Source organism: Schistocerca gregaria, chromosome 3 (genome assembly GCF_023897955.1).
Source record: "Schistocerca gregaria isolate iqSchGreg1 chromosome 3, iqSchGreg1.2, whole genome shotgun sequence".
In the NCBI taxonomy this organism is placed as follows: Eukaryota; Metazoa; Arthropoda; class Insecta; order Orthoptera; family Acrididae; genus Schistocerca; species Schistocerca gregaria.
In genome coordinates this window covers 85,110,798-85,129,462 of record NC_064922.1, presented here as the reverse complement: position 1 = coordinate 85,129,462, position 18,665 = coordinate 85,110,798, and the positions used below count along the sequence as shown (strand labels likewise).

Sequence of the window (18,665 nt, the reverse complement as noted above, 5' to 3'; positions counted from 1 at the left end):
AAGTTGCAGTGTCGCCATCAATTTACCACTTATTTCATATCGAATTGCTAGTGACGAGTTTTAAGGAAGTAATTAAAACTGAGTGGAAGGAAGCAGGTCGTGGTCAATGTCTAAATATTGCAATCGCTGTGCTTTTGATACGGGTTTACTGCAGTGAAGATACACGAGAAAATGCTGTGGCACATCCACAGGTCGCCCTTGTAAAGTATACATGCTGTTCCATTGCTGTTATGTTTCAATCGCATCACTGAAACACCACAGCTGCACTTCGATGACAAATAAGTGGATAACTTATAGCAACATAGTAACTTCTGTTTTGGAAAACATGATTCTGTAAGCGCTGCGTACACTGTTTCAAGCAAATAATGAATCACAAAACTGCTTCACTTGTTGCCAAACAATCCTGCGAATCCTCTGGTCAAAACTGTCTGATACACGATATTGTTTCTTTCACCGAATTGTGCTCCTGCAGCATCCGTTGAAACATCTATTATACACAAAACTAATTCTGTTACAGGGAAATGACCATCGAATTTTGGCAAAGTGCAGGTCATCTACCACGCACAAAGCACAGTTCGAGTTTTTCGGGATTAAATGGAGACCACGAACTAATTGAGAGGAGTACTGCTAGATTCGTTACCGGTTGATAAAATATAAAGAACCCGCATTTACGACGGACTGCAGAACTATTACACTGCCACCAACGCACATCTCGAGTAAGCACCGCGAAAAAAAAAGATACCTCCGGAAGCACATAAATAGTAGCTTTTCCCCTCGCCCATTTGTGATTGCAAGAGGAAAAGGAATGTGCACCAGTGATAGAAAGTATCCTCCACCACGCTCCTTGAGGTGTGTAAATGGAGATACTGGAGAACTGTGCACCGCTGCAGACATTCTATAAACGATTTTGCAACTTCCTGTTGTACTGCTTTCACTCCTGCTTTAACCCCCTCCACTGAAATAGCATTATCTCCCGCCTACAGCCTTTATTCGTTGACCGTCGGCTGCAGACCTTATCTACCAGTGCTTCTGGAATATCATTCTCATCATTATTAAATCTGAATTTGCATCGTCTTTTTAACTATACAAACACTTAAGGAATCGAGATTCCACGCCTACGACTGTGAAATAGGGGATGAAATTTTCTTGAAAATACGACACTAATAAGGCGGTTTTGAAGCCATACCTACGAAAATTGGTATTGGTTTATCGATCAGAAGTAAAAATACACGTTTCAACATATTTGGAAATTTCATCCCTGTGGGGGCGAAATAGTAGGTGAAAATTTGTTTTGAAAATGCATCATTATCAAAGAAATACCAAAGTATTTTCAAAGCTAAATCTATGAATATCTGAATTTAGCTTTTCGGTTAGAAATAAAGAATTCGTGTCACTCTTTTTGGGAATAGGGGAAGAAATACTTTGTGGAAATATTTCACTGTGTAGGCATTTTTGAAGCTAAATCTATGAAGATTTGTATGTTGCTTCTTTGTTAGAAATTGGATATTCGACCCGCAATGAGATGAAATACGGGATGAAATGTATAAAAATATTTCATGGTGGTAGAATTTTTAAAGCTAAATCTGTGAAAATTGGTATTTGGCCTCTGTTGGAAATGGAAGAAACACGTGTCTCACTGTATTTGGAAATTCAATCACTAAGGGCGTGAGGTAGGGCCGAACTGACCACTGACTCATCAACGGCCAATATTAAACTTGAAATTTGGAAAGGGTGTGGACTTGTACTGTGGTTCTCGTTTAAGAAGGGATTGATTACAATTCCACTCCTAAAGGGAATAAAAAAATGAAAGGCTTGTTTGAAGATAGAACTATAAGAATTAGTGTTTTCTTTCTCAGTCTGAAATAAAAAAAACACGTTCTTCAGCATTTCTGATAATTCAAAAATTTTTAACGATAGTTAATGCCTTTTTCGAATGTATTTGTGACCAAAAAGCGATTCTTGTAGCTGGAGAGAGAGATTTTTGTTCATTATGTCTTATGCGTTTTTGTGGTGATATTTCCATAGGAACTTTCATCCCCAAACACATATCTCTTTATATCCAACAGAGAAACGAAATACCAATTTTCATAGATTTAACTTTAGAAACAGTTTCATTTAACCAAATACTTTCTTAATATTCTTCTTCCAACAGAAGAGCCAAATACAAATTTTCATACATCTAGCTTTGAAAATGTTTTCACATCGAAATAATTTCATAAAAATTTTCATCCCTTATTTCAATCCCATTGGGATCTGAGGTCCAAAACACTGAAACTCGTTTTTTTTTTAAATTTATAACCATTAATTCAAATACTAATTTCCATAGACTTAGATGCAAAAATGCTTTTGCACTTCTTTAATAATGAATCAGTTCCAAATACGCTTTCACCCACTTTTTTATTCCCTCAATAGTTGAATTATCAGAAATGCTGAAGAACGTGTTCTATTATTTCAGACTGAGAAAACAAACCCTAATTCTTGTAGTTCTGTTTTCAAAATTGCAACATAAAATAAAAAAATAATCTGTCGAGACCATAAAGACTACGCCAGCGAAACAGCAGGCGCTAAAGTACTCGTAATGTATGTGGAACTATGGTTCGTGCTGCAAACATACGCTGTTAAACAGATTAAAATCTGTTAAACTCAAACGTTGGGGGACTTTCTCAACTATGTAACAGAAAAAAACCGTTCGCAAACATACGCTGGGCCGAACATTAAACTAACTTTAGCTACTTGTCCGTGCAGTCGCGGTTATGGCTCTTGGAGTAACATTCTCTAAGATTCTTGTAAATTGCTGGGTTGTACCAGCAGCTCATTGAGCCATGTGCTGCACTGTATGCCTGTCAGCTCAAATTGGAGGTGACGAGCACGTAGGTCAGAAGCCACAAGCCAGAACGGCCGCACAAATAAATCGAAATCCGTCTTCAACGTACAAAGTTTTGAGAAGTTTGAGAACTCGTAGTGAAATTTTTCATTTACTGTAATGAAGATAGTCATATCTGATCGAGAAATGACTGCCTTGCGAAATGAGAAATGTTACATGTCACGAACTTGAAACCACTTTTCCCACGGGATTAACTTTTGTTTTAGAGCACCAATCTTGTCCGGCATTATGTGTCAGAAAATCAATCTCTTCTTGCATTGAAAGAATTGATCAAATCAACTAACTGCTGGTGTGGACCATAAAAGATTTTCGCAATGCTCTATTTCCCCGTACGCCAGGTTTTCCCTAATCACGCCGTCCTTGTGCTTGTTGTTGTAACGATGTTCCAGTGATCGTTCTTCCAGCTCATAATGGTGCGATGGTGTATCGAGCACTTTGCAGTTCCCCTCCGTCACTGAATGACGTGGGTTGTCCACCTCTTCTTTGTGTCCCTCGTCCACAACGAAATCGCCGCGGCGCTCGGAGTGCTGGCTAGGAGCGCCGCCGGACCGCTGTTGCTCTTAACAGTGCCACCGAAATTTCCTTAAAATGTACAGAATTCAATCAGTATTTTTCTTCAGTTTAGTGTTGTTAACATTTTCTTTGTTTTACAAAGAACAATGAAAGAAACAAGAGAAATGACCTCAACATGGAGTGTTAACTTATATGTGAGGTTTTAATGATTTCCTAGCACGAAACGCTGAATGGCCACTCAGCTGTCTGCAGGCTGAGGCACGGACTTCTGCTTGCAGCCGGGCGCGGCCAGTTGCTTTGTTAGCTACTGCGAGTCGTTAGACACATCCTCCCAATGTGGCGCACTCGTACACACTGGTAACGATTACAGGCAGTTCTCACTAGCGACAGCTGCTGGTCTGCGTTATCGACGTCAGCAAACAAGGTACAGGCAAGGCTTTTGGTGATGATCGTGCTCGACTGTATTCGGCGAGGCAACAGGATCTGGCGGTCACCGAGGACGTCTCGAGTTCGATCCACGCCAACCAAACCGCAGGGATCTGAAATGGGCTTCACTGCGGACGTGTTGGCAGACGAGTGTGCGACGCCATCGAAAGAGGCGTGGCCAACGAGAGCCCAGTACCAGACGGCTTACTTTTGGAATTTTATCGGACCTTGGTGCACAGAGATATGCCAAGAAATGATGTCTCCAGTTGTACCACCTCATTTAAACTTCTTAGGGGGGCTCATAGGGCCTCTTAGTAGACCGAATGTTAGGTCTAGTATCCGTGATTAATCGATCGTTGACGCTACTGAATATTGGCATTAAAATTTTTACCAGTTCAATGGCTTAGCGTTTCAGGAGCAGGATACAGTATGTCATTTCGCAGCATCAAGCATCGTTAGGGGATCCTCACAACATACACACAGCGCTATGCAGATACAGGGACTTGATAACGCTGGCGAAGGTTCGCAGCATACCAGGTGCACTGGCATCCATCGACTAGTCAAGCATTTGACCGAGGTGAGCACTCATTTTTGACAGCAGTTCTCCGGAGGGTACGATATCCAAACCACGTTTTCCAAGTCCTGATGCTCCTATTACACGATGTGTCGTCGAGGGTGCGAATCTTCCTACACGTCGGTCAGGAAGGCCTGAAGAAGGCGTAATAATCGCCGAAACTACTAGCCCTGAAATAACAACTGGAAATTTAGACGACTGAAAGGTGGTTTTATTTGACATTCTGGACTAAAGAAACAGTTTTCGTCTACCTGTACGTACAAAAGGCAGTGTCCTCACTCACTCATCAACGCTAGCCCATACCGCTAACGATGGAAACTTCAAATTTGGAGAGCGTATTGATCTTGTACAGTAGGCGTGCTTTAATGAGGAATTTCTCGAAATTTCGCACTTATGTGGGTGAAATAGGGGATGAGGAATTTTTGAGAATGTGTCGCTGTTAAGTCAGCTTTGAAACTAGGCCTACGAAAATTGATATTTGATTTCCCGGTCAAAAATAAAGACATATGTCTTCTAGCACTTTTGGAAATTTAACCCCTATTGGGATAAAGCAGTGGGTGAAGTTTTTTTGAGAATAAACCATTATTAAAGAAATCCTAAAGTAGTGTTTGAGTTCTCTGTTGTGAATAAACAAATACGTGTTCAGTGTTTTTGAAAATTTCATCTTCAAGGCGATGAAACAGGAAATTAAATGTGTTGTGAAACATTTCGATATGATAGTATTTTTAAACCTTATTCTGTGAAAATTTGTGTTTGGCTTCTCTGACAGAAATAAAAAAAACTACGTGTTTCATTGTTGTTGGAAATTTAGCCCCTGAGGATGTGAAACAGAGGAACAAACTACTTAAGGAAATTTTTCAATATATTAAAAAAAAGCTAGATCTATAAAAATAGATATTTAACTTCTCGGTTATATATAAAGAAATATGTTTTAGGCGATGAAAGTTTCTGTGGAAGTAGCAGCACAAGAACGCAGAAGACATGATTAGCGGAAACCTTGGACTCCAGTTACCAGAATCGCTTCTTTGTTAGAAGTACCTCCGGAAGAGGCCTCGCTTAAAATCCGTGCAGACCACACAGTGTTCGTGGGCGAAGCAGCGGGAGCAGCAGTGGGCGCTGCGCTAGTCAAGTCACATATACAGCCACATTATTAGGGAACTAGCTTTTCGACTAATCTGGCACCTTCCGAGTCATTTAAATCAAACCATCTTGACGTATTCGTGGCTTTTTAGTTATTAGTACCAATGCCTATGTCAGGTACTGTAATGGTTCGTGTCAAGTGAAGTAACATCATACTTGATGTCATGTCGTACAACATGACACATGCTATAATGTCATCCAGTATCGCATTTGTTATGTCCTGCAATATGACACAACGTGTCGTTAAAGGTTAGGATGCAAGCAGCCGCACTCTGCCATACTTCTATTATAGTTGCAACCACAATCTCGGATATTTCCTACTGTAGACGCATCCCACTCTCTAGAAGCACATAAATTTGTGTCTGTTTGTTGTTACCCCACCCACCGCACATGAACAGGGGTAGGTTTGGGAGAGAAATAGTCCCTTCGGGGAAAAAATCGATTCCCCCGGGAAGAAATCCACACCCAGAAATTTTATCCTCCCGTAAAACCCTTTTAATTACGTTATTGGAGTTATTTCAAAATGTGAATTTTCCTGATGTTACATTTGATGAAATTTTGCCTACAACTCAATTTTTTTAATTTTATTTTGGCCACAACAAGTAAAAACCTCCCACACCCAATATTATTTCACTGACGTGGTATAGGAAAATAACACATTACATTTGTCTGGAACAGTGCTTCCTCAGTTATCATTTTAACGAGTCATAAAACTAAATGATACGAATCAGTAATGGAGTCGGCGGGAAAGATATGGACGAGAAACTTGACAATAACTACAAGGCGCCTTCCCAACGTACCAGAAATGAAAAAGGAAGTGAATGAGATTCTGTGCAAAATGCCTTTGTACAGAGACCCGTCGGTAGATTTTTGGAGTTGAACGACGAACGTGCTGATCGTATAAAGACGATGTCACAAGAATTACTGAAGCTCTGGAAAAAGTTGAGCTTTCCTTTTCTTTCTAGTTCGGAAAGTATAGAAGGGGGAATATATTCGATCATCTTGTGGAATTCCTCTTCCCATATTTTCGATATTACAAAACCGAGTGGAAACTGGGTTTACAGGGAAGACAAAGAACTCTACAGAAAATCAAATTGAAACAGGAGGCCGAGTGGGATACCCTACTGAGAAACTGGGTAATATGACACATATCATCAAAGAAACTCATCAGGTCAGTTAAGAAACTAAGTGCAGGATTTAAGTAATAATAGTAATAGATCTACTGAAGGAGGCAAGGGTGGCGGCAGCAGCACTGACAATGATATTGCTCAAAACTGTCCTGCTATGAAAAGAAAGTATCAAGCTACAAAATCTGCAGCCAACTTTGTGTCAAAAGTGTCCATGTCAACAAGAAAAGTATCGAAGGTTCTTCAAAAATTGGCAGAAGATGGAGTAGATTTACGTATACCATAACAATCGTGGTTTTACCGTCGAGTGGTGAAGTATTCAGAAGTGGTCAAGAACTGGCTCAAAGAAATCATTGATAAAGAGAAATTCTGCTTGGATTTTGATGGGACGAGAAATGGCAATAGTGAACATAAGATTGTCTGTTTGAGGAATTCTGCAAGAACTCTGCACTTCGAAATCCTGGCTCGTGATAGCGGACCAAGTGAGAATATCTTTACTAGATTGCAGGTCCTCTTGGATGAATAGAATGCATGGAGAAGTGTCAAATTGATTATTTCGGATACCACAGCAGTCAGTACGGGGCAGAAAGGTAGTGGAGGTGCTAGAATCCAGAGACATTTGGCACACAAACGTCCAGAGGAGGCTCAGTTAGACAGGGTGCCGACATCATGTCCTCGACCTGGATCTACACTCATGCTCATAAATTGAGAATAATGCTGATACATGGCGAAACAACACTCTGTTGGGTGGCTTGCGGGCTTAAATCACCTCGGGGTATGACCACGCGGTGCATTTGACCTGCGGTCGTCGCACGGTGGCGCTGGCCCACATCCGCAGAGGTGTGTAGCTGCATGTCAGAGATCGGTGCACCGAGTAAGCATGCAGACGTTGTCAGACCTGCTAATGGTGACTGTGTGTTGAAAATGGCTCAAAGAACACATATTGATAACGTTATGAGGGGTAGAATACTAGGGAGACTGATCAAACATAGCATGTCGTAGTACGGACCCTCTGTGTGCCACAGAGTGTGATCTCAAGATTATGGCAACGATTCCAGCAGACAGGAAACGTGTTCAGGCGCTACAATACGGGACGTCCACAGTGTACAACACCACAAGAAGACCAATGTCTCACGATCACTGCCCGCAGACGGCCACGCAGTACTGCTAGTAGCCTTGCTTGGGACCCTACTGCAGCCAATGGAATACTTGTCTCCAGATAACACAGTCTACAAACCACTGAACAGACATGGTTTATTCACCCGGAGAACTGTAAGGTGCATTCAGCTGACCCCTGGTCACAGGAGAGCCCGAAAAGCCTGGTGTCAACACAGTATACGGTCATTGGAACAGTGGTCGCAAGTTATGACCACGAACGAGTCCAGGTATAGTCCGAACAGTGATTCTCGCCCGGTTTCCATCTGGCGTGAACCAGGAACCGGATAACAACCCCTTAATGTCCTTGAAAGGAGCCTGTATGGAGGTCGTGGTTTGATGTTATGTGGTGGGATTATGATTGGTGCACGTTCATCCCTGCATGTCTTTGACAGGGGAATTGTAACAGGTCAGGTGTATCGGGACGTCATGTTGCACCAGTATGTCCGCCTTTTCAGGGGTGCATCCTTTCTCCTGATGGATGATAACGCACTGCCCCACCGAGCTGCCATCGTGGAGGAGTACCTTGAAACGAAGATATCAGGCGAATGGAGTGGCCTGACTGTTCTCCAGACCTAAACCCCATCGAGCACGTCTGGGATGCTCTAGGTCGACGTATCGCTGCACGTCTTCAAACCCCTAGGACACTTCAGAAGCTCCAACAGGCAGTGGTACAAGAATAGGAAGCTATACCCAGCAGTTGCTTGACCACCTGATCCACAGTATGCTAACCCGTTGTGCGGCGTGTGTAAGTGTACATGGTGATAATACTCCACATTGATGTTGGGGTACGTGCGCAGGAAACAGTGGCGTTTTGTAGCAAATGTGTTTCGGGATGGTTTTCTCAACTTATCACCAATTGACTTACATATTTGTGTCGAGTGTGTTCCTTTGCTATTAGCGCCAGTTTTGTGTATTGCCATTTTATGTGGCATCACATTCTGCCATCATCCTTAATTTATGAGTGTAAGTCACTTGATGGATTCGTTGTTCACGAAAAAATCACGATCTCCCTGCATCAACTACCAATCGACTGAAGATGTTTCAGCAGGATAGGAAAAATCACAAAGAAACTATTCTGGCCGTGAAAAGACTCTCAATGCATGAAATCCTAGGATGGAGAAATTACTTTACGTTTCTTTTTCAACTCTGTGAATGGTATAACATCTACCTGGAAGAGAAAAGAAAGACCTCTAATCGAATGTCCGAGACTACCCTTCCTACATAATGCTAGATGGAATTCACGGGCAATCTCTACACATATTGCTTATATCCTCCTTCCGAAGTGGAGAGGTCAGTTCAAAGCTATTTGCGACTTCATCGCTTCTGCATGGGCAAAGGCATGGTTTTCAAATTAGTACTATCTAGAGGACACATACAATGAGCTGGATGCTGCTGTATCCAAACTGATGAGCTCTAAGGCTTTAAAATCTTTTCCGCACACTTTAAAAATGAACGGTCCGGACCTGATGATGTTCGCTCAAATATGGTGGCCGACCGAGATGTGAAGCTAATGGAAGAGATACGCAGCTCTCGTAAAACCGACAGATATCTTAACAGCACGTTCATAAAGAGTAATTCACTAATTTGAAACCTTCATGTAATTTATTGTATGCTACATTATATTTGCAAATGAGAGCAGTATAAACTTGTTATAGATACTTTGTTAGGTGTAGAAGTTTTTTTCACAGTTTAATAAAATGGAAGACATTTCAGGTAACGGGTCATCGTTTGCAACCACGGGCTTATAAATTCGGAAAGAGTCACAACCCTCCTATGACGAGTATGTTGCTCAGCCGTATGACATTATATATTGTTTACTATGGTTGGCGAATCTTTTGGATTTTGGGCAGACGGTCAGGGACTTCAGCCTATGAATTGCAAGATGAATGGTATCCCAACACCTTCCAGGTAAGAGAGCTCACTGCGTTGTAGAAGTAGGGTTAACTCTTCAAACAGTGCTAATATGTGAAGATGTGTCGATTTAAATGTTCTTGAAGCTGCCATGTAAGTCCTGAATATACTCGCCTTTTTTGTACTCTGGTAGGAGCATTTTTAATTCTAGTTCCCAAGTTTTATTGTGCAATAATTTTGACATTAGACCGTCACAGCTTGCCAACCGATGTAGATTTTTGTTGACTCGGTCAATGACTGGTGCGGTAGAAGTTTGATCATACAATGTAAGCTTTCACGGCCGGTATTGCAGTTCGCCGCTTTACCTCCGAGGATGTCTCCCGCAGTCGGAGACGAAACGTCAGGAGAGAGTTTTATACTTCGACCACGGCCTATCAGCCAGGAAGTTTTTAGGCGGTATCTTTATTATATTTCGGACCACGTTTCTTAAATCGTGGCGACAGAGAAAAAAATGATTCAAATGGCTCTGAGCACTATGGGACTTAACATCTGAGGTCATCAGTTCCCTAGAATTTAGAACTACTTAACCTAACTAACTTAAGGACATCACACACATCCATACCCTAGGCAGGATTCGAACCTGCGACCGTAGTGGTCGCGCTGTTCCAGACTGAAGCGCCTAGAACAGCTCGGCCACAGCGGCCGGCATGCGACGGAGAAAGATTTCACAAAACAACTGAACGACCATTAATTACATATATTTGCTACCTTCTTACATAATTTGAACCAATTCGCACAAGACTGAAACATAGAAGTGGTACGTGAGAGGAAAAAACGTTTTCTTGGGCGTAAAATGCAAATGAAAGTAGACTTCTGAAAGAGAGTTTTCAATTTATGGTAAGAATAGATTTTTCATTTATTTGATTGACTTAAAATCGTTTCCTCCCATTAAGTTCACTTAAGAATAACTTTTCGTATTATGTTTAGCTGCAGTTTAAGCTGTCGTGTCTTGACAAAGGATGAAGGTTACCAGATAAAAAGAAACCCGTTTTGAACAAATGGTGCCATTTACTGTGTATTAATTGCAGGCCAATTAAAATCTTTTGCAAAAGGAATCAGTCTAATGGCACAGTCTGCTTGGGCGCTAGCTTCGATTCGTCGGTGAAACCTTGCCTACTGTTATGTAACATAGCTACAGTAAATGGCTGTACAAATCGCAGCAGGTCAAGGCTAAAGCAGAAACCTTTCATTCAGTGGACCTAATCCCACACACGTGCGTAGTGATGTATTCATTACATTCTTTGCAGACGCTACACACATTTTAGACTGAAGTCGAAACTATGACGATATCTACCTTTTAATGATGGTAGCTCGTGTTTTTTTTGCTATCTGTAAACCGAGTTAATATTCCTCCATATGTCATCCAGACGGTAAAGCCAGGAAATTCGAAGATCGTATGTTATCCCCCATAGATCTCGCGCATACTGTTTTCCAGAATGAGTTCTCACTGTGTACTGTGCACTGTGTACTGTAGAGTGACGTGGAACGTGCTGGCAGATACTAACTGTGTGCCGGACCGGCGTACCGTTTTAATCTGCTAGGAATTAAAAAAAAAATCTTTAGTAAAAGAGGTCACATCTTCACGTCTATCTGTTTTCAAATTTTACAGCTTACTTACGGAGAATAAAGCAGCGTGAGAAATTATTGTCTATAGTATGCCATAACATTGCAGAAACTAAGAGTCACCTTTAACACAGTAGATTCTACGGCTGCTTGCGTGAGAATGTGCTCACTTGGATGTGCTTACGGCCTGGCACGTAACTTTCCAGCCAGGTGCACGCGCACATTCGTAGGCGGACTTTACCTGTTGTCGACACCGTGTCAGAGACCAATCGTGCGTCCGCAGAAAGAACTCCCAAACCACAGCAGAGTAAGAGAAGGCAGAAAGGCAGAAAGAGCGCCAGCAAGAAATACAGAAAAGGCAGAAACGCTCACAAGCTGGACATTGGTGGAAACAACTGAATGGAACAACGTTCCGCTCACCGAATCATCGCCTGTAGAATAGTGTTCACGATCGCAATGAGTCGGGAAATACTGATAATGCATGCTTCGGTTTTATATCGCGTAAACTACGAAGATCTGGAAATTGTTGCTTTTGAAGTTCTTAAGTTAATTGCATATGGCATGTTCCTATAAAATTTTGGGACGAACGCTTTTCAAATGCTATATTTGTCCGGACTGCAATTTCTTGGTCGATACGCTATTCTACCCGGAGGCTACAATTAAACTTTCCATGTGTAACACGTAATAACACGAAAACTAATTACCGTACGTGTACCAAACTTGGTACCATTAATGTCCAGAGTATGGGGTGCATGCTTTCCATGCGTCACAGCGCCATCATCCAGACCCAACTACGGCCACCAGGTCCCGTGATCAGTCATCGTAATTCATAGTCTCATACACCTAATCAGTCGCAGTGCACGTGTTGACGTGTCAACATTAGCCCGGACAAAAGGAGCAGGACATTACTGGTGAAGCTCTATTATCAAAACAACAGTACTGCTGCAGCTGCATTTCGAGAATATCGCCGGCTGAGAGGATTACGGAAGAATGCTCTGTCTCCACCTGCTGTTCGGGCATGATGAAGACGTTCGAATCAGCTGGAGAACTGGGCGCCGCTGCGGGAATAGGCCGACCACCTGCTGCACTAGAGGTGGTTGATGGAGTCGATGTCGATAAGGCAGGCAAGGCTGCGGGTAGTTCCCGATGGCCGGGCAGCCCGCTCTTTGCCATGACAGTTGAACATCCCGCGGTCCACTGCGCGGAAGGCGCTTCCAACCACTCTCCACCTGTATCCGTACAAGATTCATATCGTACAGCAGCTTGCAGTAAAAGGCCCACAACGACATACTGACTTCGCTCTGCATTTTCTCGCAAGGATCTTAGTTGACGAGGGCTGGCCCTCGACCATCCTGTGGACAGACGAAGCTCATTTTTCTCTGACGGGTGAAGTGGACACACAGAATTTCCGAGTATCGGGAATCTTCACCTCCAGTTACTGTGTGTGAAGTTCCTCTGTATGGTGAACGTGTCACCTTATGGTGTGGCTTCACGGCTGCGTTCATCATTGACCCATTCTTTGTTAAACATGTTGGTGCTCAAGGACCAAAGACCTGAGTCCTGCCGTGTGACAGGCCAGCGCTACTGCTGTATGCTTCGCCAGCATGAGAGACCCGCCCTGCAGAAGAGAGATGCATTGACCTCGACAGTTTTGATGCAAGATGGGGCCCCACCGCACATCGCCCGTGAAGTTCACCTCCTTCTCCGAAACACATTTGGAAACGATGGAATTACCAGCCGACCGTTTCCAAACGCTTGGCCGGGACGACTACCTGCTCTCCCTCCCTGTGACTTCTGGTTGTGGGCGACCTGGAGGGCAGTGTCTACCAGCCTGCCTACGGACAAGCTTCGTTCTGCTGTGCAGAATGCATCCTGCGTTTATGGGCAGTAGTGGTATGTAATGGTATGATGTACCATAGCAGCACATTAAAAGTGTTTCAGCTGAATTCATTTTGCATTATTTCTCTTCGCCATGTCCTTATTATGGTACCAAGTTTAGTACCCGTACGGTAATTAGTTTCCGTGTTACAAACTTTTAAATAGGGAAAGTTCAATTATAACCACCTGGTACATACTAATCACTGATGTAAACGAATTATTAGATTCAAAAATGTTATATATTTTGCTGTAATTAAACAATTTGTTATTGTTTGAACATGTTATACAATAATGAAATTTTCACTCTACAGCGGAGTGTGCGCTGATACGAAACTTCCTGGAGACTAAAACTGTGTGCCGGACCGAGACTCGAACTCGGGACGTTTGGAAGGTAGGAGACGAGGTACTGGGGCAATTAAAGCTGTGGGGACGGGGCTTGAGTCGTGCTTGGGTAGCTCAGTTGGTAGAGCAATTGCCCTCGAAAGGCAGAGGTCCCGAGTTCGAGTCTCGGTCCGACACACAGTTTTAAACATCACGCATCAGTGGCACAGGACACTAGAGGTGACGGTGAGCTTTGCATGTGTTATGGGAGGGTGAGAGAGATTAAGGAAGGGTGACGCCGTCCCCCTGCCCTGCTCTCAGAACTGAAACAGAGTTCCACACTCTCTCTTTTCTATCACCGTAACACCATCCAGTACTGTACTGTGCTGTATATACTACCTACACTTGAGGCGCTACGATCGCAGGTTCGAATCCTGCCTCGGGCATAGATGTCTGTGATGTCCTTAGGTTAGTTATGTTTAAGAAGTTCTAAGTTCTAGTGAACTGATGACCTCAGATGTTAAGTCCCATAGTGCTCAGAGCCATTTTTTATACACTTGAGGCGCAACTCCCACACACTGCGAGGACAGTGGATCTACTAGACTGAAAACGCGTAAGAAGTGACTAACTCCACAGACGTCTTCACGAAAAATCTACTCGCGGAACTGGAGTGCACACAGATTTTATTATTTTTTTTTTCTCAGTATATTTTCGTCAAGTCTGGTTCTTGTTCCGCGATTACGACTGGTGCTATTGGTGCAGTTGTTCTCGGGGTGAACAGCAGAGTGATACATTCACACGTGGGACGCAATTAAAACCCCAGCTGTTCGCACAGATTTATCCGCTGTATCCGATTACTTTCTTTTGTTATTATTCTTGCATCACTTAACTTATGTGCGCTGTTCTTTTAGACGATACGAACAAAATTCTGCATTCAGTCCCGCGTGAGCTGCGTAGGCGCTGCTGCAGCGTGGGTATCGCGAGCGAGCGAGTGCGCTAATCCAGTTGCGGATGGCGAGCGCGCGCAGGCTTACCGGAAACAGGAGGAGGGAGTGGGGGTGCTAATGGGATTCTCATAGAGGCAGGGAGGACCTGCTGGTTGCTACGTCACTCCGGGAGAAGCAGGTGTCTGCTGGCGAGGCTGTTAAGTTAGCGTCCCCTGCGGGCAGCGCCCTTCTACACCGCACAGCTACGGTAATTCTCTTACGCTGCAGTCGCGCTGCTGGTTCGTCAGCATTCATCACCGTCATACAAGTTATGCGGAAGTGTAATAGCGGGAGGACGAGACTGCAGAGTTGGAATGGCAACTGCACGTAATTCTTCAGTACCAAAAATGCGTCCACTGGTGTCCAAAATTAAGCAACAAACGGAAATTTTGCAAAGTTGCATATATTTTGGTACAAAACAGCGTACACAGGCGATAGTAAAGCAGAAACAATGTAAAGTATACAGTCCGTACACAACTGCAACATGCATAACGGTTGATAAGTGCTCTTTGTTTTTTCAAGTTTAACCGATTTGCATACACGTTATTACAATTTTTTATTGTGCTCAGTATGCGGTGTGATTACCTCTGGCAGCAGTACAGACCTGGCAACTACGGGACGTGCTGTGAATGACGTAATCTATCTCATGTTGACGCAATAACGCCCGTTTCTCCTGCAGAGCTGCTCAAAAGTCTTGGATTTTGGTCGGTGGATGCTGACGTGATGGAACCCGTCTCCGTAGTGCGTTCCTGACATGCTCTATGGCATTCAAACCGCGAGATCGAGCAGGGCACGCCATACGTGTAATATCTTCCAAGAAAACATCGACCACCTGTGCCTTATGAGGTCGAAAATTATCGTCCATCAATACCAAGCCTTGACTCAAAGCACCTCGCAACAACCGTACATGAGGGCCCAAGATCTCGTCAGGATACCTGACAGCTGCTAAACCTTAGCGATTCACGAGTGCAATTTCGTGAAGAGGTGGTCGTGTGGTTAACATAATCCCTGGCCACACCATCTACATCTATACTTAGCAAGCCACCCAATGGTGTGTGGCGGAGGGCACTTTACGTGCCACTGTTATTACCTCCCTTTTATGTTCCAGCCGCGTATGGTTCGAGGGAAGAACGACTGCCGGAAAGTCTCCGTGCGCGCTCGAATCTCTCTAATTTTACATTCGTCATCTCCTCGGGAAGTATAAGTAGGGCGAAGCAATATATTCGATACCTCATCCAAAAACGCATCCTCTCGAAACCTGGACATCAAGCTTCACCGCGATGCAGAGCGCCTCTCTTGCAGAGCCTGCAACTTGAGTTTGCTAACCGTCTCCGTGACGCTATCACTCTTGCCAGATAACCCTGTGACGAAACGCGCCGCTCTTCTTTGGATCTTCTCTATCTCCTCCGTCAACCCGATCTGGTACGGATCCCACACTGATGAACAATACTCAAGTATAGGTCGAACGAGTGTTTTGTAAGGTCTCTCCCAATGAATCTCAACCTGGTACCCGCCTTATCAACAATTAATTTTATACGATTATTCAACTTCAAATCGTTCCGCACGCCTACTCCGAGATATTTTACAGAAGTAACTGCTACCAGTGTTTGTTCCTCTATCTTACAATAAAGGATCGTTCTTTCTATGTGTTCACAATATATTACATTTATCTATGTTAAGGGTCAGTTGCCACTCCCAGCACCAAGTGCCTATCCGCTGCAGATCTTCCTCCATTTCGCTGCAATTTTCTAATGCTGCAACTTCTCTGTATACTACAGCATCATCCGCGAAAACCCGCATGGAACGTCCGACACTATTAGGGATCCTCCTCGTTATCGGTCTCCTTCCACAGCGTTTGGGTCCCGAAATAGAGTTCCACGTTCCCTCCAGATCCGAATCCATCGACAATCGCTCTGCAGACCAAGTCGGAAGTTATCTGTCAAAAGGACGTTGGCTGACTGTTCTACTCTCCTGGTGGCATGTTGACGACTCCCATCTGTGAAGGCGCGTCAGAGGTACACATACGGCAGGTCTCCGACAGTAAAGCCCGCTCTGCAGAAGCCTTCTGTTCACCGTTTGCCTCGGCACATCACTTCCAGTGGGTGCTGCGTGGCCAGATGCCAATCGCAGTTCAGTTGTAAGGCTGTACCGCCGTGCCCTTACAGCCAAATAACGCTCCTTTCTTTCTGATGTCTCAAATGATACTTCCTGCCATGTCTCCGAAGTACAGTTTTGCTCTCAATAAACTGTCCGAAAGAACTGACACCATACACATGTAATTACGGCGATCACTATCCAAGGATCATTTCTATGCGTACATGCGCTCTAACTCATGGGGCAACATGTCTTGCCACGAAAATTGACATTAATGAGCGGGGAGCACTACATTCGTAGTGCGTGGAGCAAGCTGAGAATGAGTCTGCTGGGGGTCGTCGTTGGGGTAAGTCCGCGCAGCCGCGCAAAGTCGTGTGGCTTCGGGGTTTGAGCGCCTGCCTAGCAAGCAGCAGATCCCAGGCTCGAATTCCGGCCGGGCACACATTTTCAACTCTCCCCATTGATTAAAAAAAAAGTGTGCGAAATCTTATGGGACAACTGCGAAGGTGGTCATTCGCTAAGCTTACACACTATTTAACCTAAATTACCCTAGGGACAAACACACACACACACACACACACACACACACACACACACACACACACACACACACACACACACACGCCCGATGGTGGACTCGAACCTCCGCCGGGAGCGGCCGTACAGTCCATGGCTGCAGCGGCCGAGACCGCTCGGCTAATCCCGCGCGGCCCATTGATTTTATCAACGTCCCACGCACAGCTTATGTCTGAAATTCATTGACATTTTATTCTTCATGGCTGCCACGATCCAACATGGTGGACATGTCCGAAAAAACAGACACCATCCTCACACAATTACGGCTATCACAAGCCAAGGATGATTTCAGAGCGGATGTAGAGAATGTCTCGAGGAACAAATCGAGGATTTGAATTGCGTCAATGAATCTCATCCAGCGACGCTACAGAGCGTCATTAGGCCACCCTTTCGGCACCATGCGTTTTTTTTTTTTTTTTTGTATTTAGGGCTGTTGATCAAAAATCGATATAGAGACATATTTTCCAAAGCGTATCGATAAATATCGGTGATATTTTCTTTTTTTTCTTCAGTTTAATAAGTCACAGCTGCAAAATACTAACACGAATTCTTTACAGAAGAATGGAAAAACTGGTAGAAGTCGACCTCGGCGAAGATCAGTTTGCTTTCCGTAGAAATGTTGGAACACGTGAGGCAATACTGACCTTACGACTTATCTTAGAAGAAAGATTAAGGAAAGACAAACCTATGTTTCTAGCATTTGTAGACTTAGAGAAAGCGTTTGACAATATTGACTGGAATACTCTCTTTCAAATTCTAAAGGTGGCAGGTGTAAATTACAGGGAACGAAAGGCTATTTACAATTTGTACAGAAACCAGATGGCAGTTATAAGAGTCGAGGGACATGAAAAGGAAGCAGTTGTTGGGAAGGGAGTGAGACAGGCTTGTAGCCTCTCCTCGATGTTATTCAATCTGCATATAAAGCAAGCAGTGAAGGAAACAAAAGAAAATTTTGGAGTAGGTGTTAAAATCCATGGAGAAGAAATAAAAACCTTGAAGTTCGCCGATGACATTGTAATTCTGTCAGAGACAGCAAAGGACTGGGAAGAGCAGTTGAACGGAATGGACAGTGTGTTGAAAGGAGGGAACATCAACAAAATCAAAACGAGGATAATGGAATGTAGTCTAATTACATAAGGTGATGCTGAAGGAATTAGATTAGGAAATGAGACACTTGAAGTAGTAAAGGAGTTTTGCTATTTGGGGAGCAAAATAACTGATGATGGTCGAAGTAGAGAGGATATAAAATGTAGACTGGCAATGGCAAGGAAAAAGTTTCTGAAGAAGAGAAATTTGTTAACATCGAGTATAGATTTAAGTGTCAGGAAGTCATTTCTAAAAGTATTTGTGTGGAATGTAGGCATGTATGGAAGTGAAACATGGACGATAAATAGTTTGGACAAGAAGAGAATAGAAGCTTTCGAAATGTGGTGCTACAGAAGAATGCTGAAGATTACATGGGTAGATCACGTAACTAATGAGGAGATATTGAATAGAATTGGGGAGAAGAGGTG

General features: G+C 43.6%; 1 protein-coding gene and 1 non-coding gene across 4 annotated transcripts in view; both read left to right on the top strand.

The window, feature by feature from the left end:
• Positions 1-18,665, top strand: part of LOC126354686 (collagen alpha-1(XVIII) chain-like) — a 2,024,079-nt gene that overhangs the window by 1,202,814 nt on the left and 802,600 nt on the right. The window lies entirely within an intron of this gene.
• Trnas-cga (transfer RNA serine (anticodon CGA)) lies at positions 13,620-13,694 on the top strand. The gene has a single exon. It is a non-coding gene; the product is annotated as a tRNA-Ser (tRNA).